Below are 16,276 nucleotides of genomic sequence, written 5' to 3'. Positions count from 1 at the left end.
GGGACGGGGGGCGTGTTCCATAGTGCCTTACTGTACTCAATAGATTTCTCTGGAGGAGGAGCCTAACGGCTCCGCCCCCCAACGAAACCTAAAAAGGACTCACTGACTGATTATATGGGTGATCTTAGAGTGAGAGCCTAATTTTATCCACGTTCGACCAGAAATGCAGGTGACTTTAGAAACCTGCTCTCTCTATGTGGCAAGACAGACGCCTGCTGCAGCCTGATGGAGCAGCACAGGCCGGTGGCACTAACATATTATATACGGGACCCTATTGGGGACCAGTTCATTTATCCAAAGTCCAGATCGCATGTTCATAAATTGCCTTCGAAAAGCATTTTGCATAAGGCAGTCGACCCTTTATGCCGCAAAAAGTAGAACTAGGTTTGAAGCCGTTATCTGTTCTGGTGGCATTATTTGGATCACATACTTCATAGAGGCAAAGAAAGCAGGAACTAACACTATAAGATCACTTATCGCCCCCAGGTTGCAGCAGGCAGGCAGAGGCCGTAAACTGAGGCGGGTGCAACAGGCGTCCAAAGGCTGTCTCTCGATCTCCGACGCTGCATCGGAATAAAGGACAGGCCTGAACAGCATCAATCACACTAGGTGGCCACCTGCCTGCCACCGCCTTGAGGCAGAGAGACCTCGCACAGAGGCGCGGTTGGCTGAGAGCCGTAAACGACTGTAGGAATAAGAGACGCAGCTCCTGCATCTGCTCCTACAATTTCCAGTGCTCTGTAAGGCCCACCATTAAATGTAATGGGGTAACCCTGGGTCCCTCAGAACCTGGGTATACAGTTAAGAGCTACAAACAGTTCTGTCGGGTGAACCAAATCTCCTCAAGGGGATGAAAAACAATATATTAAAAACAAGTTAATGGTTGTGTTGTGTCAGTGGTTTTAGATATCATTTTCTTGAAAGATTTGTGTGTTTTTTGAGTCAGAACTTTCACACATATTGAGGGATCATTTATAGGCCCTCCTAGTACTTAATGTTGAATGAAAAACATTATTTTACAATTACACTTGCGGTGATTTCGTTCACCTGACAGAACGGTTTGTAGCTCTGTTATAATATAATGAAGTCCCCTCAGAAAGGTAAGATGAAAGTTTATGTATCATCAGTTCCCAGCTCGAACCTCCGCTCCTCATGAGGCATCTCCCAACATTCTATTGTGCCCTCTAGGTGCATACTTGGGAGGAACCAAGGGGTGGGAAAAGGGGGGGGGGACATACCAAAAGGGAGAGCGATAAGGGGGAGGGGGGTAACATATCAGGATTATAACACATCTTCCTTTCCATAGAAAACCAACATGGTAAGTGAATACAGGAAATGATTTCATAACATAGTCTTTCTGCCATTCTGGAGACTTTACAGTTCTGTTACACCGTTTAGTGTCCACACTGTCAGATCTTCCACTTGAGACGTTGCTTGGCTTGTTCCTATTGGTTTGTGCTGAATATGGAACCAGTCTGTCCATGCTCCACTTCTTACCATCTGCCATGGTGACTACATTTCTAATGACATCACTTATCTTTTCAGGACCATAACATTTGTTGTGCCTATTGGTGCTGGTGAAAGGTCTAGGGCTTGTTGGCCAACTTTCCACCCGCATGGCTTGGTTCCGCATCTAAGATCATACTCCTGTTGATAATTTTTTGATGGCGCAGAATCCTCTCTTGAGTAATTTGCTTATCACATACAAAGGAATTGTCCTCAAAAAAACAATTAGGTGTGAGTTTGGACCCTGGTTTGCGCCCTCTTTAGAAACAAAAAGGGGAATATCCTGTTACACTGTTTGGGGTTATTGCGTGCGACCAAACCATGTCCTTGATGGATTGGACTGTGGGTTTGCGAGCAGCTATAGCTAGTTGTAGTGCATCTTTTATCATTATGTTACAGCGTTCTACCAACTCATTGGCACGGGGACAATACCAAGGGGTAGAAATGTGTTTTATGGCCAGGCTGTCCAAGAACACCTTCATCTCCTCCGAAACAAACTGAACCACGTTATCAGTGATGAGTGTGGGGTATACCTTCATTGGCAAAAGTGTCTGACAGAAAGATTTTAATGGCCTTGGTATCGACCTTGTTGACAAACTTTAGGGTAATCCATTTGGAAAAATAGTTGTCTAACACCAGAATGAATCTTTCTTGCAAACCCATTACTTGTAAAGGCCCTATGATATCTAAGCCTAATTTTTCCCAGGCTTTAATGGGGATTTGTACTGGTTCTAGGGGTGTTCTTCTTGTGCATTTATTCTTGTCACTGATTCCACATGCATGACAACCGTTAACCAGCTCTTCAATATAGGTGTCCATGTCTGGAAACCAATAACCTGACCGCAATTTACTTTTAGTTAGGCTCCTCCCCAAATGGCCCTCATGAGCCAAATCACAAATGCGTTTTCTGAGGTTCCCTGGAGGTTCTATTTTGTCAGACTTGTAAATATTGGGACCCACAATGGACAATTCTTCTCTTACATTCCAATATGGCTGCAACTCATTCGAAAGATTCCCGCATTTGCTAGACCAGCCCTTCTTTTTTTTTTTTTTTTTAAAACCTTTATTGTGCAGATAATGCTTACAAATACGGGCCTACAACCCATCGGGCCGGCCACCACACAGTACGAGCACACAGGCCAGGAAAGAAGCTCCAGCAGGTCTCCGAATAACAGAAGCAAACAGTTGAGGCAGAAAGTCACAAGGAAACCTCCATGAGTAGGATAAAAGAAGGTTAATTTTATAATATAATAGGGTGTATAGCAGGAATATTGCAGTTATTAGGTTCCAAAAGTCCGTGGCGGGCCGTTGGCAAGCAATAATACAAAACACAGTGAGATTCAGAGAGAACAGCTACAATTTAGCAAAGGCAAAACATAAGTCCCGCACCATCAAGCAATGCCGACCGCTGCCCAACGCCCACCCGTTACTACAAAAATATGCACCAGCACATAATAAGGAAATCGGGATTGCAATACAAAAAGAGCTATCCGCTATATCAACCCAAATAAAGGGGGGAGGAAGGGGAAGATAGGAAGGACATCAAGGAAAAAGGAGGAAAAAACAGGGAAGAGAGAACGCGGCACCTCAGCATGCGGCCCATGGCAGGTCAAGCACACAAAAATAGCCCAGCCTATGGAACCAAGGGAAACAGGATTAATAGATACGCAGTTAACACCGATGGCAGGGAGACCATAAGGCCTACGCCGGCAAAAACACCCCAGGAGGCCTACATGCAGACGCAGCGTCCAGGAAAAGAGATACATAAGAGCCATAGAACCAAAGAATAAATAAAAACACAAATACAGACCCTACCCCACCCACCCCACCCTGCACCCCTGCAGAAAGCTACGGCCTACCCCCCCCAGCAGCGTGCCTGTCGCCCTAACCGGAAACCCGAAATGCAGAAGAGTCAAAAAGTAAAGAAAGAACCATATAGACAAAAATAGAGGAAGGGGAAAGAAAAGAAAAAACTGGTGGGAGAGGAGACACATAATCAAAACTATCTGCTCCCACCCCCCCACCCGAGCACATTTAGAGCCCACAAGAAGATGAAGTCATTTCAAAAATCAGGCACCAGGAACATGAAGAGGAATCGATCATACTTGTACAGCCGCAAGCCGGCCATCCGTCCATGTCACGAAGTAGTAGTCCGCCGATGCAGGTTTATCTCAACCCTGTCCTCTTCTGTCCAGTGCCGTAGGCACAGAGTGTACAAAGAACCAGAACATGACGGGCCAGAGGCGAAAAGCAGGAATTCCAATCGTCAATCTACTGCACAAGTCATAACGGCTTCGGACCGGATGAGCAAGAAAGGATGGCAACAGCAGCAGGCAACTCAAACACAGTTCCGCTGACCAAGGGGAAAAGTCACCCCGGTGAAACAATTGCTGGATCTCCGCTTAGCAGGTCGAGGCAAAAAAACACCGGGAGACCCGGCGAGACAGATCCGGATTGATCTCGGCTGGAGGCTCTCCATTACTTCCACCCCAGGGAAGAACTCCTGACGACACAAGGCAGCAGGCATCTGTACATCCAAACAAGCGGCGGCCTTAGTGTCCTCAGTCTCCAGGAAAGTCCATGCAGCACACTGTAGCGGTGGAGCCGCACACGCAGGGGGCGGCTCAACGAGACCGGCACAAAGACCATCATCCAGCCCAGCGACAGACACAGTCATGGAAGCACGCCAGGAACACAAGGCGGCGAAGACGTCGCCAATTGTAGGCTCACCTTTACAGTATTCAGCAAACGTGCCGCGCGGCAGGCCAGTGTCGCCGTCCCCGACGAGGCTGAGATACAGGGCGCCGGCCGCCATCTTTTCGGCCCGGCGAAGCCGCGGTAGTCTCCGACCCCAATCCGGCCGCCAGCGGGGCTCGACGGGATCCAGCCGGCGACAAGCAATGGCACCCCCAGTGCAGAAAGGCAGGCCAGGGCCAGCCCTTCTTGATAATTTCAGCCACAGCTTTGAGCGTGGTATCTTCCTTATATGACTTCTTCCATTCATCCTCTAGGATAGCAGGAATGGAAACTTGAAGTACTTCGAACTCTTCTATTTTTTGTTCAATTGGCATGTTCATAGGAAATCGAGAAAGAAAATCAGCAACCTGGTTCTTGATGCCTGGCATATACTCTATTGTGTAATTGTAACTTTGCAAAGATACACGCCATTTACCAATCCTTGGTGTGCTCTTTTCTATGTCTTTTGATGAAAATAGGGAAACTAAAGGTTTATGGTCTGTTTTTAATTTGAACAGTAGGCCCCACAAAAAGTATTTGAAGTGATTAGTAGCCCAGAAACAAGACAAGGCTTCTTTCTCTATGATTGAGTAGTTAATTTCTGCCTCTTTGAGGGTTCTAGAGGCAAAGGCTATGATCTTCTCCTTGCCATTTTGAATCTGGGAGAGGGTGGCACCAATACCTCTATTACTGGCATCAGTAGTTAGGACAGTGTCTTTGGTACAATCAAAATTTCCTATGCAGGGTGCTGAGGCTATTGCTCTTTTGAGCTTTAAGAATGCTTGGTCATGAACAGGTAACCAGACATATTTAATGTCTTTCTTCAACAGATCGCTTATGGGCTGTACCAGTTCAGAAACGTTTTTAAAGAATTTAGACATGTATTCAGCTAGACTTAGGAATGATTTAATTTCCTCTTTGTTCTCAGGCACGGGAGCTTTTACAACTGACTCTACCAGGTCCACTTTAGGTTTAATTCCTTCACTGGAGAGTGTGTATGTCCAAGGAAATCTACTGAAGCCATTCCAATTTTACATTTACATTTTTTAATGGTGAGGCCTGCTTCTTTGAGTTTGCTACACACCCTTCTCAAATTGGAATCATGTTCCGATTCACTGGACCCATAGATAAGCATATCATCCTGAAAGCATAAAGATTTATCTACATCCGCCAGAATGTGCTGCATTATTCTTTGGAAGGCCGATGCAGCGGATGCCAAACCAAACTGCATCCTCAGAAATTTGTATGTGCCAAATGGTGTGGTAAACAAGGTTAGTGATTGAGATTCTGCGTGTATGCCGATGTGAGATCTAAAACAGAAAATAACTTAGCTCCATTTATCACTGATAAACATTTCGTTGATCTTGGAGAGTGGGTACCTGTCAACCCATATATTGGCATTCAAACTTCTCAGATCCACACACATGCGATGTCTTCGCAGTTTTTTTTAGATGTGATCAGAATGGGGACCAACCATTCAGAGTTTTCTACAGCTTGGATAATTCCCTGTTTCTTTAATTTCTCAAGTTCTCTTTTCAAAGGTTCACGTAAGAGCAATGGAACGGATCTGGTTTTTTGTGCTACAGGAATGGCATCTTTTTTCAATGTCATCCTGTGCTCATAATTTTTTTATTCTCCTACCTGGTCAGAAAAAACTTCAGAAAATTCCTCACAAATTCCACCACCAGTCATAGACCTGTCTACCAATAAAACTTGTTCTTTGTTATTGGGGTCTAGGGTGATGCCCAAATCCTTTTGGTGTTTCCACCCCAGTAGGTTGCTCCCCTTCTCTGTGATATAAACTTTGCCATGTATGCCTAGCCATAAACGTGATGCACATTTTCACCATTCCTTTTAACAGAATGGGTTCCTTATTATATCACCTGGGTGTATATTAGGATTCTCCAGCTTGTATTTGTTTTCATGGAACAAGGTGTTAAAAATGTCCCCATCTACTAGGGTGTATGGAGAACATGAGTCTGCATATGCATTAATTTTCTTTCCATCTAAATGTATCTCCCATACAGGGTAATTAATATTTTCTTCCAAATCTTGGTCACTCACTTGAAATATAAACTTATTTTCTCTAGACACAGAAGCGTGTTCATCATGCACAACATGTACTTCACTCTTTGGCATGGCACATTTTAGAAAAGTGAACCATTTTGTTGCACATCCTACAGCTTACACCTCTTGCAGGGCACTTGGGGACATTGGCTAGATGATTACTATTACCAGAATGATAACACTTGAAAATGTCTTTCTTTTCTTTCGGTTTGTTTAAAACGTGAGCCTCTAAAACTTTTATAACATCCTCATCTCCTTTGATGTCATTTACTTGTTTTTCATCATGAGAAAAATCTTTACTAGTTTTCATCTCTTTAACACAGTAAGCAGTATGCTCTATACTTTTAGCAATACTTACCGCTTCTTCCAAGTCAGGATTTTGGGTTAGAAGTCTTTCTTGCACCTTGTGGTCATTGGTGCATCGAACTAATTGATCCCTTATAAGCGAGTCTGTAAGTGCACCAAAATCACAGGTTGCTGAAAGACCCCTCAAAGCAGCAATGTAGGAGGTAATTTTCTAATTTTTGCCTTGTACCCTTTGACAAACTTATGTCTTTCTAATACCACATTGATCTTGTCTTTGAAATGGAAACCCAATTTCCTTAACGTTGTGGTGAACACATCATCGTCCCCTTCGCCCCCTTCTTCTCCACCATCTGCTAGGTCCTCATAAATTTTTCTCGCCTGAGTACCCAAATTGTGCAGGAGGATATGTTGTTTTCTTACTGAAGAAAACTTCTCCCCACCAATTGCAATTAAATAAGAATGCAACATCTTAACCCATCTGTCCCAGGGAATTTCTGGTTCCCCCTCATCGTTCAAAAATGGAGGGGGTTGACTCATATTAGCAACTGACATGTTTGAGAAGTTACTGTGCACTGGAACAAATGACGAAAAACAGTATACGACAGAATGGAACTCGACTTTCAACTTCTTATTTTGACTGCATCCCAAATGCATACACAATAAAGGTGAGGCATATATATTTACAGTAATAGAGGTTGGCAAAGGCTAAGTCTGTAAAATATATTTGAATAACAAAGGTTAAAACTGTAGGCGTGGACTGCTGTACCCATCAGCGTAGGAGAAACAGTCTGTAGATAAGCCAAAGAGTGCCTCATTTTATAATTGCTATTATTATTTATCTTGACAAAAACTGAATGATGAAAACCTGAATTTTTGGAAAATACAGGCAAGCTGTGCCTGCCAGCGTAAACTTAGGTGCTCCTCCAACGTATGTAACAGAATGTGAAATTGCAGGTTGTTAACGCCTCATGACAGTAAATAGAGGCACTTATAATCAGTGGGCAAGGAGAGCACCGTGAGAGCAAGCACAAAAGCAGGACTGATCTCGTAAAAACGAAGAGAAGGTGAGAAATGGTGAGGGAAATGCATCAGCGCAGACACCTGAGCTGAACACTGTCCATAAAAAAAACTTAATAAAAGTGGAGTAACCTCGCCATCATCCACAAAGACGAAAGTCGGATGTCCTCACTTTCACCTGTGCTGTGGTGCGAAATAAGCTGGCCGGGACCTCACTGAATAGGAACTAGGGCACCTTTAAGAACATGGAGATAGCCAGGAATCAAGTAAACGGCACCAATTAGAGCAGGCGCCAGAGCAGAGACGCTATCCTTGATTGCGCGTCAGATCAGCTGAGGAGTGCCCGAAGCAAACACTGTCGATTAAAAAGTAGCTAGCATTCGCGCTACGAATTTTCAATTCTATTAAGGACATGGAGGCGAGGATTATGCTTCTCATTCTTTACTGCAAACATCACAGCAGCCAATGAAAATGCATATTTTTCATTAAATAACAGTAAACAACTACATTTCCCATCATGACTTGTACATAGGCACGCCCCCATAGTCCATAAGAACCCCTTGCATGCGGCCATCTTCCTCTTTCTTTGTAGCGAACAAGTCCAAAATAACTTGAATAATATCATAACTCCTCCAACATGGAAGAAAGAACGTCCTCCTCAGGTTGAATATCCTGGCAGTCTTCTGCTTTTAATCAGATTTCTTGTCTGAACATGAACCAACGGAGATGAAACCCCAACCACCGAAAACAACTGGGTGGGTAAGCTGTTACACATAACCAAGGGATAATCCTCGCCTCCATGTCCTTAATAGAATTGAAAATTCTTGGCGCGAATGCTAGCTAATTTTTGATTCTATTACAGGACCGGAGGCTTCAGATTATGCTAGTTCAACGCTTATTGAAAACAACAGAGGTAATATCCCCCACCGTCTTATAATAGTACGTTTTAAAATGTGGACTCTGAGGACCAAGCTGCGCTACGCATAATGTCCTGAATGCTGGAACCCAACATAAATGATTTCGACGCCATAGAGCCTCTTACAGAATGAGCACCGAATATGGTGATGTCAATGCCAGCTTCTTTCATAATATAACGAAGCCATCTGGCTATGGTGGCAGCCGCCACAGCTTTAAAAGGTTTTTGCAAAGCAATCAACAATTGTGAACAGCCTTGAGGCCTAATGGCCTTTGTGCATTCTTCATAAGTCTTCAAACATTGTACCACACATAAATTCTCATTATCATGAAATGCATTATAAGTAATATGACGTGACATTGTTTTGGCGCGTCCTGTAATGGTAAAGGAAACTCCTTCCGGAATAAATACTCTACCTGTAACGTCGAGAGCTCGTACGTCCGACGAACGTCTGCATGCTGAAAGGCAAAGTAGCATGGCCAATTTGGCTGATAATTGTTTCCTAGTTAATAGCGTGTTGACAGGCCATCTGTTAAACAGTGCGAGAACTAATGAAACATCCCACAAACCTGTATACTTGGGTTTCGGTGGATTGGCCACCCGAATACCCTTAAGCAACTTGCACACCACTGGGTGCATGCCTACCGGTTTCCCGTCTATTTGGGCATGGCCCGCTGAAATGGCGGACCGGAAATTGTTCACCGATCTATAAGCTAATCCTTCCGCTGCTTTGTCCAATAAAAAGTTTAACACGTGGGGTAATTCTGCCCCCACAGGATCCAAATGTCGTTCCACGCACCAATCCACCCAGTTTTTGCAGGCCGAGGAATACCGTTTTCTTGTGGATGGTGCCCAAGCCTGCCTGATAAATTCGGAAGTTTTGCTCGAAACACCTGGCAAGTGCCACTTTTCCCTGAAAGCCTCCAAGCCATCAGCTGAAGCCTGCCTTCCACTATCAGTGGATGTGGCTCCTGATGAGGGCCCAGCAATAGCAATTCCGACTCCGGAAGGAGTCTGGGGAGATCGCAACTCCACTGTAATAACTTGGGGAACCACGACTGGGACGTCCACCATGGCGTCACCATGACCATCTCCGCCCGTTGTCTGATCACCTGCGACATTACTCTGGGAATCCGCATGAAGGGGGGAAAGGCGTATTGGATTGCCTCTGACCAATCCTGAAGAAAGGCATCGGTCGCTTTCACTAGCGGATCCGGCCTCCAACTGAAGAACTGCGGGAGTTGGTATGTTAGTCTGGAGGCAAAAAGGTCCGTCTGGAACGGACCCCAAATCTTCTGTAACCACTGAAAGACCTCTGGCAGCAACTTCCAGTCGCTGTAGTCCCTGAGATACCTCGAGTTCCAATCCGCCACCTGATTGGACTGGCCCGGAAGATATTCCGCCATCACCGATATTTGATTCGTCAGGCAATAATGCCAAAAATCCTTGGCTATCTGTACAAGAAGCGACGACCTTGTGCCGCCCAACTTGTTGATGTACCTCACCGCTGACACATTGTCCATGCAAAGGAGGATACAACAAGAGGTCTGCCTCGGGGATAACGTCCGCACGGCGAATGACCCTGCGAGTAGTTCTAGGCAATTTATATGCAAGAAAAATTCCTGTGGAGACCATCTGCCACCCGTGGAGATGTCTCCGCAGCACGCCCCCCAGCCCCACCGGCTGGCGTCTGACTCGATTATGACTTCTGGTTGGGAGCCGAATATCGCTCTGCCGTTCCAGGCGTCTATACGGCCTTCCACAAAGCTCGGGTCCTGCGATGAGACAACGCCGGACAGAGCGGGGCCTCCTTTTTCCTGAGCTGGGTTCCAGGAAAGGTGAGGTACACTCCCTGTACTATTCAGATGTAAGAGACACCGTTTGGTACAGAGGAACATGATTTTGGACTATTTATGTATATCCTTTACAGATTGTCGTTACGTTCACTTTATGTATGCAGTAGCTAATGCTTAGAACTCTGGCCCTGAAGAAAGCCATGGGATCTTGTCCCTACCGGCTGAAACATGTTGGCCTTGTAAATGCAGTTATATGTTTAGACTGCTTCCTCTGCATTATTCTTGTTTGTTTGAGGGAAAGGACAAATTACATTAGAGTTTTTCGCCTATTGATCCATTTACCCCTTGTTTTTAACTCGCACATCTTTTGATTTTTGCACTGCACTCGATCCCATCTTTATCATTTGTTCATGGGTATCTTAGCGATTGATGGTGCGACCCAATTGAGTAAGGGCGATGGATGGGTCTCATTGATCAAGAGACATACCACCCCATTTTTGGATGACCAAATGAGAACTCTTGATCTACATACCTATTTGATGGGAATCCAACACATCTCTGTACGGGTCTTACCAACAATCTCAGTAGGTCCTTCGACAGGTTTGTCCTGGCACACATTTTGATATAGAGACTTTTGTAGCTCTATTAGCGCCTAACTCACTTATGTAGGAGTTTTGCAGCAGCTCGAAGTACTTGAAGCTCCGTTATAGACTCCGGGTTCTTTTGTTGTTAGGTCTATATGGCCTAGCCACCATTGCAACTCGGTTCGTACTTCCTCTGATAGAGGGATGACGTCCGAATAGGACAGTCCCCTCTGAAGGTGTCTGATATTTAACCTTTGCAGGGCCCTGTAATGAAGAGGGCCCGGGAATATCGCTTGGACCGATGAGGCCAATATCCCTACTACTCTGGCTATTGCTCTGAGGGTTACTGTCTGATTGCTCAGCAACTTCCGGATCTCCTTCTTGAGATCTTTCAGTTTCGCCTTCGGAAGGCATAGCTGGGCTGACGTTGAGTCTATCGTGAAACCCAGGAAATCTATTACTTGAGTGGGAACAATCACTGATTTCTTTGGATTGATGACAAACCCTAAGTTCTGAAGCAGCGTTGTCGTAAGGGCGAGGTGTTGCAGAAGAACCTGCTGACTCTGTGCCATTATCAGGATATCGTCCAGGTAAATTATGAGACGTATCCCCCTCTCCCGTAGATGAGCCACCACCGGCTTCATTATCTTGGTGAAACACCAAGGAGCTGAGGAGAGCCCGAAAGGCAGAGCCAAATATTCGTACCATTGGCCGTTCCACCTGAACTGTAGGTACCTGCGACGCGGAGGGAAGATGGGAACGGATAGGTAAGCGTCTTTGAGGTCCAAACTGACCATCCAGTCCCCTTCCTGTAGCAAGTCCGTTAAAAGATGGATGCCTTCCATCTTGAAGTGATTGTAAGTCAGAAACTGATTGAAATCCTTGAGATTCAGAACCAGTCTGTTTCCACCTCCCTTCTTTTGTACTATAAAGATGTTGCTGCAGAAGCCGTGAGGCCCTTGGATGACTGGTGCTATTGCACGCTTTTGCAGCAAACCCACGATCTCCGCCTCTATAAAACTGCGATCTTGTTGGGAAAAAAGGAGATCTGCAGGCATATTTGATTGAGCAGGACGAGAATAAAACTCTAAGTGAAAACCCTGCACTGTCTGTAACACCCAGGCATCCTGTGTTAGGTTCCGCCACTGCCGAAGGCAGTGCTGAGTACGACCCCCCAACGGAAGAAGAGAAAGGTCTGTAACGCTCACCTGTGTTTTATTGAGCCTTGAAATTCGCCCTGTCGTTGTTGGACTGGAAGCGTCCCCTGTTGAACCTCCTGCGGGATGGGTAGAAGGTCCCGCCTCTGGTGGAGTCGTAGTCGCTTCTAACGTGACCAAAGTCACCTCTGTGGGAGCCTTGGGGACCACCTCGGCCTGACGAGCGACCCCCGCCTCGTCCGGCCCTGTTAAAAACACCCTGGCTGAGTGCTCTCTTGATCCCTGACTGTGCCTTGTCTAATGCTGTGAAGGTCCCGACGTACTTAGAGACGTCCTTAACAAACATGTCGCCGAAGAGCTGACCTGCTGCTAGGGGCCCCGGTTCCGCGTCCGCTAACTCGGTCAGGTTACTGTCCATTTTTATCAGGAGAGATTTGCGTCTCTCGGATGATATGGCGCAGTTGGCATTGCCAATAAGACATATGGCCCGTGGGTCCATCCTGCCAATATGTCCGGGTCTACCGGCGTGGACGATTCCTTGGCCGCTAACGCCATTTCAAGAATCTTGGCCGAGGAGCCCACCACATCCAGCATCTTGTCCTGACATCCTCTCCATGCTCGGTCTAGACCGCGCTTAGGGTCCTTAGAAATTTTTCGCAGAAAGGTCAGGAGACTAGCGTCTATTTCAGGCATTTCTGCTACCTTGTCCGGGAGATCCGGACGTGGACATTCTGATTTCAGGCGATTGCGCACCTCTCTTGGGAAACTCTTTCTAAGGTTCTCGTGAAGATAGGCCGAGACTGCGGTGGGAGGCACCTAGTCCGAGGATCTGGGGTGCATAATATCAGAAGGATCAAAGGTAAATGGTGTATTTGTAGGTATAGTCGCAGGTGGCTGCGCCGTTCTCGCCTTCTTCGGTGGAGGAGGCTCCTCCGAGGTATCTGTGTCAGTGTCAGTATTTGTGGTGTTGATGTCTGTATCCGTGTCTGCGTTGGCCCTAAGCTTAGCCTTGGCCTTACCCTCCGAATAGGAGTGGTCGACTGCCCCACCGGCAGGCAACGCAGAAAGTGCTTGCGCATGTGGCCACTGTGCAGGGTCTGAGGAGCCCTGACTAGATGTCGAAGCCTCTGCCTTCTTCTTCTGAGGCTTTTTATCATAGCCGTGTCTTTTTGCGAGGCCCTCAAGTTGCTTCCTGATACGGCGTAGGGCCGCCACCAGGGCTTGCTGTACAGTTTGTGGGACCGTGGTCTCCATGGCCCTGTTCACAGAGGACTGGACCGAGGCGTCCAAGGCATTTACCAAGTTGTCGTCTAAGACAGCCTCCTGCTGCCTGTCATAAGTCTCCTCCTCAGCATACTCTTCTTGGTATTCTTCCCATTCAGCCATCCTCAGGCGTGAAATATAAACAATCTCTATCCAATTGTATTTATCACAGGGTAATGAGTCCCTTACTTAGTCACAAGGAGGGTCAAGGGGGGGTCAACCCACCAGCACACAAGAAATCAGTTAGCCTAAGACCCCCTCAGCAAAGCTGTAATCGTAAGATCAGAGATCCAGGCCAATAGCACCATACATAGAGCGTGCGCCCACTCTTTTCCTGGCCAGAATTATACAGCCTGGTACAGGCGGTCAGAAGGGCAGAGCGAGTACCGTTTTTTGAAAGTGTTTGTCTGTGGGGATTTCGCGCCGTAGACGCGCCGCCCAAGCGCGCCCAAAAACAAGCCCAAAACAAGCCCAAATTCAGCGCCCTGGGGAGCGCGCTGCAGCCGAGAGCCACCCGGCACCAGCAGCGTCACCGGGCGATTAGGGAAGCCCTTAGCGCATGCGCGAGTATCGCGCGTCTGTATGGAGATCAGGGACTTAACCGGGAACCCAGGCTCTTGATGTGATCGCTACATCCACACGCTCATCAGCGTGAAACTAATTTCCACAATTTCAATGTAAGTAAGCGGCGGAAACCAATTGCCACAATTTCAATGTAAATAAGTGGCGCGAAAGCGGCTCGTTTACCAAGCGCTCGCCCGCAATAGCACCCGTTCCTCAATCGGATTTAAAGGTCACAATAGCAACAGTGATAAACATATCCGTATCAATACATTAATAAGACTTATTATCCTTAAATAAACCATAAGCATATAAACAAGCTAAACAGCAGATGGAGGGAACAAAGTGCACTTATCTCTCTGTGAGCAGCAAAGAAAGAGGAAGATGGCCTCACGCAAGGGGTTCTTATGGACTATGGGGGCGTGCCTATGTACAAGTCATGATGGGAAATGTAGTTGTTTACTGTTATTTAATGAAAAATACGCATTTTCATTGGCTGCTGTGATGTTTGCAGTAAAGAATGAGAAGCATAATCTGAAGCCTCCGGTCCTGTAATAGAATTCTATTACAGGACCGGAGGCTTCGGATTATGCTTCTCTTTCTTTTATTTGCTACTCACAGCAGCCAATGAAAAACGTTTTGTATGCAAATAAAACTACATTTCCCATGATGCTTGTCCATACATCACATCCTGTATAGCCCAATAAGAGCTGCTGTACCCTGTTTCTCCTCCTCTTTCTTTGCTGCTCACGCAGACAGTTAAGTGCTCACAACATTATGCTATGATTAATGTCTTAGTTGACTGTTGGATTATCTTTGATGATATTACCAGTATGTTTGCGCTCATATCGCGCTATGTTAAATGCTTTGCGCTTATATCGCGCTATGTTAAATGCTTGGGGCAAGAAGGTGCTTTTGGTACTAGGAGTATGTATTTCTCGACTTAGGCAGAATTGCCGTAATTTTCTTGAGTCAGCGTTCGCGGGCGCCATTGGTTGTTTTTTATGGTTAATAAGGGCGGAGCGGCTCCCACTGGGAGCGGTGTACTCCGCGGAAGCTTTGCTGAATTAACAGTGCGGCCCCTCCGGCCAAATGTTACCTCCCCCGATGGCCTGCAGGCATGGTAGAGTTCTCGCGGGAAGCGGCGTACTGGTGTTGTGCCCTCTCCCGCAGCAGAGTCTGTGGATTGCTCTGTTGGCCCCTTCAGGCGCTGCTTCAGTCCCGGCTAGCCGCTGAGTACCGCGCTGCTTCAGGGCTCAATTCAACAAAAGGCAGGCACGCGTCGCCTTGTTGTCACATCCTGGGACTGTAGGTACGGCGGTGTATCCTAAACGCGGGTGGCCTTATCAGGCGTATTTGTACTACCGCTTATCTCCAAATGCCGCGCTGCCCTCAATAGCCTCGCTCCCCATTGCCGGGGTCTTCAGGCCTCATCAGGTTCGCGATTATTGGTTTACACGTGGCCTCGGGACAATGCTGTTGCCTCTTATCTCCGTGGTGCAGGGTTCGATCCCAGGTTCTCCGAGTCATGTTTTCCGGTTATCAAATGATATTTAATATTTATAATTTATATATATTCATATTCTTCCTACAATTTAAGTTTAATATTCTCCTGGTGTATGTTTTCATTAGGTATACTGGAATGCATTAGTGCACTTGGTAGCGTTTTGGTTTCACCCACTGATACCACTTTCAGATCGCTCCTGCAGGAGTGGAGAGGTCACGCTGATCATGCCGGCGACATTGATCCTCATGGGCTCGGCCGTACACTGAATCAAACGCTCCCTCAAGAGCTGAAATGCGGCGCTGGCGTTGCGCCATGATGAAATGAGTAACTGTGGTTTGTGTCTAGAGTTTTGCTCCTAGATTACGTTTGAACGATTATAGTTTCCAAATTGCACATTTTTCCTGTCACTTCCATAGGGTTGTTTGAATTATTGCGCGGTCTTGCGCTTTCTCCGCCAAAGGCTTTCCCTAGTAGCCGAGTGCGGTTATGGAGTCATAACACTCCGGTGTGCGTAACCCACTTGAGCTTAATTTGGGCGATTTGGCCTACGCACGTCGCACGCGTCCCCTGTTTGTTTGTCGAGGTCTCAGTGCCTCCTGCTTTACATGAGCAGATTTCCTGGTAGCCTCCAGGCTATAACAATAGGCTGGCCCTCGGAGTGCGCACACGCTCCTGGTATTTTACTATGACTCGGACGCCCATTGGGCTGGTATAATGACTACAGCTTTGCTGAGGAGCCAATACATTATTCATTTCTCTGTTTTAGTGTGCACAGGGTTAGCTCCCCCTCTACTCCTCCATTGCGCTGTGCTTTGCACTACTATATATTGAATACGGATATCCCTTGAGGGTGATGGTGA

General features: G+C 46.5%; 1 pseudogene; it reads right to left on the bottom strand.

Moving 5' to 3' along the window:
- Nucleotides 1–12,778, bottom strand: part of LOC147710172 (uncharacterized) — a 30,172-nt pseudogene extending 17,394 nt beyond the window's left edge.
- Nucleotides 12,779–16,276: the final 3,498 nt, after the last annotated feature.

Source organism: Lissotriton vulgaris, chromosome 5 (genome assembly GCF_964263255.1).
Source record: "Lissotriton vulgaris chromosome 5, aLisVul1.2, whole genome shotgun sequence".
Taxonomy (NCBI): Eukaryota; Metazoa; Chordata; class Amphibia; order Caudata; family Salamandridae; genus Lissotriton; species Lissotriton vulgaris.
This window is presented reverse-complemented; position numbering and strand designations above follow the sequence as displayed.